The 11,154-nt window shown below is 48.7% G+C and overlaps 1 non-coding gene across 1 annotated transcript; it reads right to left on the bottom strand.

Annotated features, from left to right (window-relative positions):
* Positions 1 to 4,699: 4,699 nt before the first annotated feature.
* Trnaa-agc (transfer RNA alanine (anticodon AGC)) lies at positions 4,700 to 4,775 on the bottom strand. Its single transcript has one exon. It is a non-coding gene; the product is annotated as a tRNA-Ala (tRNA).
* Positions 4,776 to 11,154: the final 6,379 nt, after the last annotated feature.

Consider the following 11,154-nt stretch of genomic DNA (forward strand, 5'->3'; position numbering starts at 1 on the left):
AAGCGAGCGCTCTACCATCTGAGCTACGCCCGCCCCCCACGAAGGCTAATGGTGCTACATACAGCCATATAGACGACACAGACCCTTGCACTCCCATTATTCAGCAGACAAACACTACTCTCTATGTATCCGTTAGGGTGTCTTTCAGTTTTCGTGCATTCTGTATCGAATCGTAGTTGGCCACAATGAAAGTGGCACGTATAACGTTGAAAATAGGGTTCGCACACCGCTCTGAGTAAGACGAACGTGTTGTCCACCCTCTACACTTCAATGAGGTTAAGCCGTGATACCTAAGACAGATCTCCACTCGATGACACCTCGATAACAGCCGGTCCCCACACTTACATCTTGCTCTCCTTACGGCAGTATACGTCATATCAATCTGTGACGCTGGCTTTGCAAAACTTTGCGTGCCTTTAGGTTCGCCGCGACCAACACTTACCATGCACTGACCACAAAAAATGGAGACGCCGCGGCTTGAACGCTGCACCTTTCACATGCGAAGCGAACGCTCAACCAACTGAGCTACGCCACATGCGCGGCTGATCTGCGCTATTCCCCATTCTTTGCGACTCTGATGCGCACAGACACGATGGTTGGTTGGTTTGTAGCGGTGAAGGGAGCAGAGTACAAAGGCGCGGACACGTTCATATACACAAAAGTTCCAAGTAGTTTCGATGCTCTGGTATTACAAATGCAAATTCCGTCTGTTTTTAACGTCTTAAATTGAAAGAGCCATCACAAATTACTCAGTTTTCACTCCTTGTCGACAATCATACAGCACCTGAGGTAAGAAACACATCTCGAGCCCCATTGTGCACTCCATTATTCATGCCAACTCAGTGCCTCGCTCTTTACTACTGTGTTCCAATCTTGTCGTCCAACTGTAAAACACTGGGCCACAACAAGTTTCCGCGTCTCCATTGCACTGCGCATACTATAAAATGCTCCCCAAACTTGGCACTCACCCACGCAGCCGAATTTTCCGACTTTCCACGACGCTCACGCTAGTGACAGCATTATTAATAGTTCGACGTCGCGCCAAAGCTAATGAGCACATTTCGCCTACGGCTTAGGCCGCCCTCCTAGTGTGGCTGCTCGGTGTCTGCAGGCAGCGAGGGTCTGCTAGCTTCCTGTGTTCGCACCTATGTCACCTGTGCTTGCTTGTCAGAGACAGATTATCGCAAAACATACAACTCACTCCATGAATTGATTGCTACGGCATCTGTTATCAGCAGAGACAACTAGCAACACCAGTAGCAGCCGACTGCACGCAAAGAATAGGAATGTGCAGTGGGATTTACGTGAACTCGGCGCAAGGCAGATCTTTCCGACATAGGCTTGAGAATCTTACGGGAACACTTGTACTGTTTCTAAATAAAGTGTAGGCGTGGGAGGAGGGTGCTTCCCGCGCACTAATAACAGCACGCTTGCCAATTGTGGATGGTAATCATTCGCTTGTATCTTCCTAGACACATCTGCAGGCTGAGAATTATTCCACTTGCATGGCAAGGTGCGCATGTAGGTGTGTTAAAAATTCTGGAGGCACTGGGTAATGATCCCAGTACCTCTCGCATACTAAGCGAGCGCTCTACCATCTGAGCTACGCCCGCCCCCCCGAAGACTTATGGTGCTACATACAGCCGTATAGACGACACAGACACTTGCACTCCCATTATTCAGCAGACAAACACTACTCTCTATGTATCCGTTAGGGTGTCTTTCAGGTTTCGTGCATTCTGTATCGAATCGTAGTTGGCCACAATGAAAGTGGCACGTATAACGTTGAAAATAGGGTTCGCACACCGCTCTGAGTAATACGAACGTGTTGTCCACCCTCTAGACTTCAATGAGGTTAAGCCGTGATACCTAAGACAGATCTGCACTCGATGACACCTCGATAATAGCCGGTCCCCACACTTACATCTTGCTCTCCTTACGTCAGTATACATAATATCAGTCTGTGACGCTGGCTTTGCAACATCTTGCGTGCCTTCAGGTTCGCCGCGACCAACACTTACCTTGCACTGACCACAAAAAATGGATGCGCCGCGGCTTGAACCCTACACCTTTCACATGCAAAGCGAACGCTCTACCAACTGAGCTACGCCCCATGCACGACCAAACTGCGCTATTCCCCATTCTTTGCGACTCTGATGCGCACGGACACGATGGTTGGTTGGTTTGTAGCGGTGAAGGGAGCAGAGTACAAAGGCGCGGACACGTTCATATACACAAAAGTTCCAAGTAGTTTCGATGCTCTGGTATTACAAATGCAAATTCCGTCTGTTTTTAACGTCTTAAATTGAAAGAGCCATCACAAATTACTCCGTTTTCACTCCTTGTCGACAATCATACAGCACCTGAGGTAAGAAACACATCTCGAGCCCCATTGTGCACTCCATTATTCATGCCAACTCAGTGCCTCGCTCTTTACTACTGTGTACCAATCTTGTCGTCCAACTGCAAAACACTGGGCCACAACAAGTTTCCGCGACTCCATTGCACTGCGCATACTACAAAATGCTCCCCAAACTTGGCACTCACCCACGCAGCCGACTTTTCCGACTTTCCACGACGCTCACGCTAGTGACAGCAGTATTTATAGTTCGACATCGCGCCAAAACGAATGAGCACATTTCGCCTACGGCTTAGGCCGCCCTCCTAGTGTGGCTGCTCGGTATCTGCAGGCAGCGAGTGTCTGCTAGCTTCCTGTGTTCGCACCTATGTCACCTGTGCTTGCTTGTCAGAGACAGACTATCGCAAAACATTAAACTCACTCCATGAATTGATTGCTACGGCATCTGTTATCAGCAGTCACAACTAGCAACACCAGTAGCAGCCGACTGCACGCAAAGAATAGGAATGTGCAGTGGGATTTACGTGAACTCGGCGCAAGGCAGATATTTCCGACATAGGCTTGAGAATCTTACGGGAACACTTGTACTGTTTCTAAATAAAGTGTAGGCGTGGGAGGAGGGTGCTTCCCGCGCACTAATAACAGCACGCTTGCCAATTGTGGATGCTAATCATTCGCTTGTATCTTCCTAGACACATCTGCAGGCTGAGAATTATTCCACTTGCAGGGCAAGGTGCGCATGTAGGTGTGTTAAAAATTCTGGAGGCACTGGGTATTGATCCCAGTACCTCTCGCATACTAAGCGAGCGCTCTACCATCTGAGCTACGCCCGCCCCCCACGAAGGCTAATGGTGCTACATACAGCCATATAGACGACACAGACCCTTGCACTCCCATTATTCAGCAGACAAACACTACTCTCTATGTATCCGTTAGGGTGTCTTTCAGTTTTCGTGCATTCTGTATCGAATCGTAGTTGGCCACAATGAAAGTGGCACGTATAACGTTGAAAATAGGGTTCGCACACCGCTCTGAGTAAGACGAACGTGTTGTCCACCCTCTACACTTCAATGAGGTTAAGCCGTGATACCTAAGACAGATCTCCACTCGATGACACCTCGATAACAGCCGGTCCCCACACTTACATCTTGCTCTCCTTACGGCAGTATACGTCATATCAATCTGTGACGCTGGCTTTGCAAAACTTTGCGTGCCTTTAGGTTCGCCGCGACCAACACTTACCATGCACTGACCACAAAAAATGGAGGCGCCGCGGCTTGAACGCTGCACCTTTCACATGCGAAGCGAACGCTCAACCAACTGAGCTACGCCACATGCGCGGCTGAACTGCGCTATTCCCCATTCTTTGCGACTCTGATGCGCACAGACACGATGGTTGGTTGGTTTGTAGCGGTGAAGGGAGCAGAGTAGAAAGGCGCGGACACGTTCATATACACAAAAGTTCCAAGTAGTTTCGATGCTCTGGTATTACAAATGCAAATTCCGTCTGTTTTTAACGTCTTAAATTGAAAGAGCCATCACAAATTACTCAGTTTTCACTCCTTGTCGACAATCATACAGCACCTGAGGTAAGAAACACATCTCGAGCCCCATTGTGCACTCCATTATTCATGCCAACTCAGTGCCTCGCTCTTTACTACTGTGTTCCAATCTTGTCGTCCAACTGTAAAACACTGGGCCACAACAAGTTTCCGCGTCTCCATTGCACTGCGCATACTACAAAATGCTCCCCAAACTTGGCACTCACCCACGCAGCCGAATTTTCCGACTTTCCACGACGCTCACGCTAGTGACAGCATTATTAATAGTTCGACGTCGCGCCAAAGCTAATGAGCACATTTCGCCTACGGCTTAGGCCGCCCTCCTAGTGTGGCTGCTCGGTGTCTGCAGGCAGCGAGGGTCTGCTAGCTTCCTGTGTTCGCACCTATGTCACCTGTGCTTGCTTGTCAGAGACAGACTATCGCAAAACATACAACTCACTCCATGAATTGATTGCTACGGCATCTGTTATCAGCAGTCACAACTAGCAACACCAGTAGCTGCCGCCTGCACGCAAAGAATGGGATTGTGCAGTGGGATTTACGTGAACTCGGCGCAAGGCAGATCTTTCCGACATAGGCTTGAGAATCTTACGGGAACACTTGTACTGTTTCTAAATAAAGTGTAGGCGTGGGAGGAGGGTGCTTCCCGCGCACTAATAACAGCACGCTTGCCAATTGTGGATGCTAATCATTCGCTTGTATCTTCCTAGACACATCTGCAGGCTGAGAATTATTCCACTTGCAGGGCAAGGTGCGCATGTAGGTGTGTTAAAAATTCTGGAGGCACTGGGTATTGATCCCAGTACCTCTCGCATGCTAAGCGAGCGCTCTACCATCTGAGCTACGCCCGCTCCCCCCAAAGACTAATGGTGCTACATACAGCCATATAGACGACACAGACACTTGCACTCCCATTATTCAGCAGACAAACACTACTCTCTATGTATCCGTTAGGGTGTCTTTCAGTTTTCGTGCATTCTGTATCGAATCGTAGTTGGCCACAATGAAAGTGGCACGTATAACGTTGAAAATAGGGTTCGCACACCGCTCTGAGTAAGACGAACGTGTTGTCCACCCTCTACACTTCAATGAGGTTAAGCCGTGATACCTAAGACAGATCTCCACTCGATGACACCTCGATAACAGCCGGTCCCCACACTTACATCTTGCTCTCCTTACGGCAGTATACATCATATCAGTCTGTGACGCTGGCTTTGCAAAACTTTGCGTGCCTTTAGGTTCGCCGCGACCAACACTTACCATGCACTGACCACAAAAAATGGAGGCGCCGCGGCTTGAACGCTGCACCTTTCACATGCGAAGCGAACGCTCTATCTACTGAGCTACGCCACATGCGCGGCTAAACTGCGCTATTCCCCATTCTTTGCGACTCTGATGCGCACAGACACGATGGTTGGTTGGGTTGTAGCGGTGAAGGGAGCAGAGTACAAAGGCGCGGACACGTTCATATACACAAAAGTTCCAAGTAGTTTCGATGCTCTGGTATTACAAATGCAAATTCCGTCTGTTTTTAACGTCTTAAATTGAAAGAGCCATCACAAATTACTCAGTTTTCACTCCTTGTCGACAATCATACAGCACCTGAGGTAACAAACACATCTCGAGCCCCATTGTGCACTCCATTATTCATGCCAACTCAGTGCCTCGCTCTTTACTACTGTGTTCCAATCTTGTCGTCCAACTGCAAAACACTGGGCCACAACAAGTTTCCGCGTCTCCATTGCACTGCGCATACTACAAAATGCTCCCCAAACTTGGCACTCACCCATGCAGCCGACTTTTCCGACTTTCCACGACGCTCACGCAACGCTCACGCTAGTGACAGCATTATTAATATTTCGACGTCGCGCCAAAGCTAATGAGCACATTTCGCCTACGGCTTAGGCCGCCCTCCTAGTGTGGCTGCTCGGTGTCTGCAGGCAGCGAGGGTCTGCTAGCTTCCTGTGTTCGCACCTATGTCACCTGTGCTTGCTTGTCAGAGACAGACTATCGCAAAACATTAAACTCACTCCATGAATTGATTGCTACGGCATCTGTTATCAGCAGTCACAACTAGCAACACCAGTAGCAGCCGACTGCACGCAAAGAATAGGAATGTGCAGTGGGATTTACGTGAACTCGGCGCAAGGCAGATCTTTCCGACATGTAGGTGTGTTAAAAATTCTGGAGGCACTGCGTATTGATCCCAGTACCTCTCGCATACTAAGCGAGCGCTCTACCATCTGAGCTACGCCCGCCCCCCCGAAGACTTGTGGTGCTACATACAGCCGTATAGACGACACAGACACTTGCACTCCCATTATTCAGCAGACAAACACTACTCTCTATGTATCCGTTAGGGTGTCTTTCAGGTTTCGTGCATTCTGTATCGAAACGTAGTTGGCCACAATGAAAGTGGCACGTATAACGTTGAAAATAGGGTTCGCACACCGCTCTGAGTAAGACGAATGTGTTGTCCACCCTCTAGACTTCAATGAGGTTAAGCCGTGATACCTAAGACAGATCTGCACTCGATGACACCTCGATAATAGCCGGTCCCCACACTTACATCTTGCTCTCCTTACGTCAGTATACATCATATCAGTCTGTGACGCTGGCTTTGCAACATCTTGCGTGCCTTCAGGTTCGCCGCGACCAACACTTACCTTGCACTGACCACAAAAAATGGATGCGCCGCGGCTTGAACCCTACACCTTTCACATGCAAAACGAACGCTCTACCAACTGAGCTACGCCCCATGCACGACCAAACTGCGCTATTCCCCATTCTTTGCAACTCTGATGCGCACGGACACGATGGTTGGTTGGTTTGTAGCGGTGAAGGGAGCAGAATACAAAGGCGCGGACACGTTCATATACACAAAAGTTCCAAGTAGTTTCGATGCTCTGGTATTACAAATGCAAATTCCGTCTGTTTTTAACGTCTTAAATTGAAAGAGCCATCACAAATTACTCCGTTTTCACTCCTTGTCGACAATCATATAGCACCTGAGGTAAGAAACACATCTCGAGCCCCATTGTGCACTCCATTATTCATGCCAACTCAGTGCCTCGCTCTTTACTACTGTGTACCAATCTTGTCGTCCAACTGCAAAGCACTGGGCCACAACAAGTTTCCGCGACTCCATTGCTCTGCGCATACTACAAAATGCTCCCCAAACTTGGCACTCACCCACGCAGCCGACTTTTCCGACTTTCCACGACGCTCACGCTAGTGACAACATTATTTATAGTTCGACATCGCGCCAAAACGAATGAGCACATTTCGCCTACGGCTTAGGCCGCCCTCCTAGTGTGGCTGCTCGGTGTCTGCAGGCAGCGAGGGTCTGCTAGCTTCCTGTGTTCGCACCTATGTCACCTGTGCTTGCTTGTCAGAGACAGACTATCGCAAAACACACAACTCACTCCATGAATTGATTGCTACGGCATCTGTTATCAGCAGTCACAACTAGCAACACCAGTAGCAGCCGACTGCACGCAAAGAATAGGAATGTGCAGTGGGATTTACGTGAACTCGGCGCAAGGCAGATCTTTCCGACATGTAGGTGTGTTAAAAATTCTGGAGGCACTGGGTATTGATCCCAGTGCCTCTCGCATACTAAGCGAGCGCTCTACCATCTGAGCTACGCCCGCCCCTCCGAAGACTTATGGTGCTACATACAGCCGTATAGACGACACAGACACTTGCACTCCCATTATTCAGCAGACAAACACTACTCTCTATGTATCCGTTAGGGTGTCTTTCAGGTTTCGTGCATTCTGTATCGAATCGTAGTTGGCCACAATGAAAGTGGCACGTATTACGTTGAAAATAGGGTTCGCACACCGCTCTGAGTAAGACGAACGTGTTGTCCACCCTCTAGACTTCAATGAGGTTAAGCCGTGATACCTAAGACAGATCTGCACTCGATGACACCTCGATAATAGCCGGACCCCACACTTACATCTTGCTCTCCTTACGTCAGTATACATCATATCAGTCTGTGACGCTGGCTTTGCAACATCTTGCGTGCCTTCAGGTTCGCCGCGACCAACACTTACCTTGCACTGACCACAAAAAATGGATGCGCCGCGGCTTGAACCCTACACCTTTCACATGTAAAGCGAACGCTCTACCAACTGAGCTACGCCCCATGCACGACCAAACTGCGCTATTCCCCATTCTTTGCGACTCTGATGCGCACGGACACGATGGTTGGTTGGTTTGTAGCGGTGAAGGGAGCAGAATACAAAGGCGCGGACACGTTCATATACACAAAAGTTCCAAGTAGTTTCGATGCTCTGGTATTACAAATGCAAATTCCGTCTGTTTTTAACGTCTTAAATTGAAAGAGCCATCACAAATTACTCCGTTTTCACTCCTTGTCGACAATCATATAGCACCTGAGGTAAGAAACACATCTCGAGCCCCATTGTGCACTCCATTATTCATGCCAACTCAGTGCCTCGCTCTTTACTACTGTGTACCAATCTTGTCGTCCAACTGCAAAGCACTGGGCCACAACAAGTTTCCGCGACTCCATTGCTCTGCGCATACTACAAAATGCTCCCCAAACTTGGCACTCACCCACGCAGCCGACTTTTCCGACTTTCCACGACGCTCACGCTAGTGACAACATTATTTATAGTTCGACATCGCGCCAAAACGAATGAGCACATTTCGCCTACGGCTTAGGCCGCCCTCCTAGTGTGGCTGCTCGGTGTCTGCAGGCAGCGAGGGTCTGCTAGCTTCCTGTGTTCGCACCTATGTCACCTGTGCTTGCTTGTCAGAGACAGACTATCGCAAAACATACAACTCACTCCATGAATTGATTGCTACGGCATCTGTTATCAGCAGTCACAACTAGCAACACCAGTAGCAGCCGACTGCACGCAAAGAATAGGAATGTGCAGTGGGATTTACGTGAACTCGGCGCAAGGCAGATCTTTCCGACATGTAGGTGTGTTAAAAATTCTGGAGGCACTGGGTATTGATCCCAGTGCCTCTCGCATACTAAGCGAGCGCTCTACCATCTGAGCTACGCCCGCCCCTCCGAAGACTTATGGTGCTACATACAGCCGTATAGACGACACAGACACTTGCACTCCCATTATTCAGCAGACAAACACTACTCTCTATGTATCCGTTAGGGTGTCTTTCAGGTTTCGTGCATTCTGTATCGAATCGTAGTTGGCCACAATGAAAGTGGCACGTATTACGTTGAAAATAGGGTTCGCACACCGCTCTGAGTAAGACGAACGTGTTGTCCACCCTCTAGACTCAATGAGGTTAAGCCGTGATACCTAAGACAGATCTGCACTCGATGACACCTCGATAATAGCCGGACCCCACACTTACATCTTGCTCTCCTTACGTCAGTATACATCATATCAGTCTGTGACGCTGGCTTTGCAACATCTTGCGTGCCTTCAGGTTCGCCGCGACCAACACTTACCTTGCACTGACCACAAAAAATGGATGCGCCGCGGCTTGAACCCTACACCTTTCACATGTAAAGCGAACGCTCTACCAACTGAGCTACGCCCCATGCACGACCAAACTGCGCTATTCCCCATTCTTTGCGACTCTGATGCGCACGGACACGATGGTTGGTTGGTTTGTAGCGGTGAAGGGAGCAGAATACAAAGGCGCGGACACGTTCATATACACAAAAGTTCCAAGTAGTTTCGATGCTCTGGTATTACAAATGCAAATTCCGTCTGTTTTTAACGTCTTAAATTGAAAGAGCCATCACAAATTACTCCGTTTTCACTCCTTGTCGACAATCATATAGCACCTGAGGTAAGAAACACATCTCGAGCCCCATTGTGCACTCCATTATTCATGCCAACTCAGTGCCTCGCTCTTTACTACTGTGTACCAATCTTGTCGTCCAACTGCAAAGCACTGGGCCACAACAAGTTTCCGCGACTCCATTGCACTGCGCATACTACAAAATGCTCCCCAAACTTGGCACTCACCCACGCAGCCGACTTTTCCGACTTTCCACGACGCTCACGCTAGTGACAACATTATTTATAGTTCGACATCGCGCCAAAACGAATGAGCACATTTCGCCTACGGCTTAGGCCGCCCTCCTAGTGTGGCTGCTCGGTGTCTGCAGGCAGCGAGGGTCTGCTAGCTTCCTGTGTTCGCACCTATGTCACCTGTGCTTGCTTGTCAGAGACAGACTATCGCAAAACATACAACTCACTCCATGAATTGATTGCTATGGCATCTGTTATCAGCAGTCACAACTAGCAACACCAGCAGCAGCCGACTGCACGCAAAGAATAGGAATGTGCAGTGGGATTTACGTGAACTCGGCGCAAGGCAGATCTTTCCGACATGTAGGTGTGTTAAAAATTCTGGAGGCACTGGGTATTGATCCCACTACCTCTCGCATACTAAGCGAGCGCTCTACCATCTGAGCTACGCCCGCCCCAGAAGAGTAATGGTGCTACATACAGCCATATAGGCGACACAGACCCTTGCACTCCCATTATTCAGCAGACAAACACTACTCTCTATGTATCCGTTAGGGTGTCTTTCAGTTTTCGTGCATTCTGTATCGAATCGTAGTTGGCCACAATGAAAGTGGCACGTATAACGTTGAAAATAGGGTTCGCACAACGCTCTGAGTAAGACGAACGTGTTGTCTACCCTCTAGACTTCAATGAGGTTAAGCCGTGATACCTAAGACAGATCTGCACTCGATGACACCTCGATAATAGCCGGTCCCCACACTTACATCTTGCTCTCCTTACGTCAGTATACATCATATCAGTCTGTGACGCTGGCTTTGCAACACTTTGCGTGCCTTTAGGTTTGCCGTGACCAACACTTACCATGCACTGACCACAAAAAATGGAGGCGCCGCGGCTTGAACGCTGCACCTTTCACATGCGAAGCGAACGCTTTACCAACTTTTTTTTTTTTTTTTTATTTTTGGGCCTCCCATCACCCCTTTTAGCCCATCCTTGCGCTCTCCATAATTCGCCTTCATCGTCGTCGGCTTCTCACGCCATGTTCATTACCATAAACTGATGAGACGAAGTTAATCCCTTTATCGTGGAGAAACTAATGTACCCCTCCTTTGGGCTTATTGATAATGTGAAAAAAGAATGAAGTCTTCAGTAGGTAGAAACAGAAGTTATGTTCAGTTTGTTTCCTTCTTCATCGCTGTTTTTTGTTGTCACACTTAAAGCAAATAGTCTTTCTTGACAAAGAAAC

The sequence above is a fragment of the Schistocerca gregaria genome, chromosome 3 (genome assembly GCF_023897955.1).
Source record: "Schistocerca gregaria isolate iqSchGreg1 chromosome 3, iqSchGreg1.2, whole genome shotgun sequence".
NCBI classification, from domain to species: Eukaryota; Metazoa; Arthropoda; class Insecta; order Orthoptera; family Acrididae; genus Schistocerca; species Schistocerca gregaria.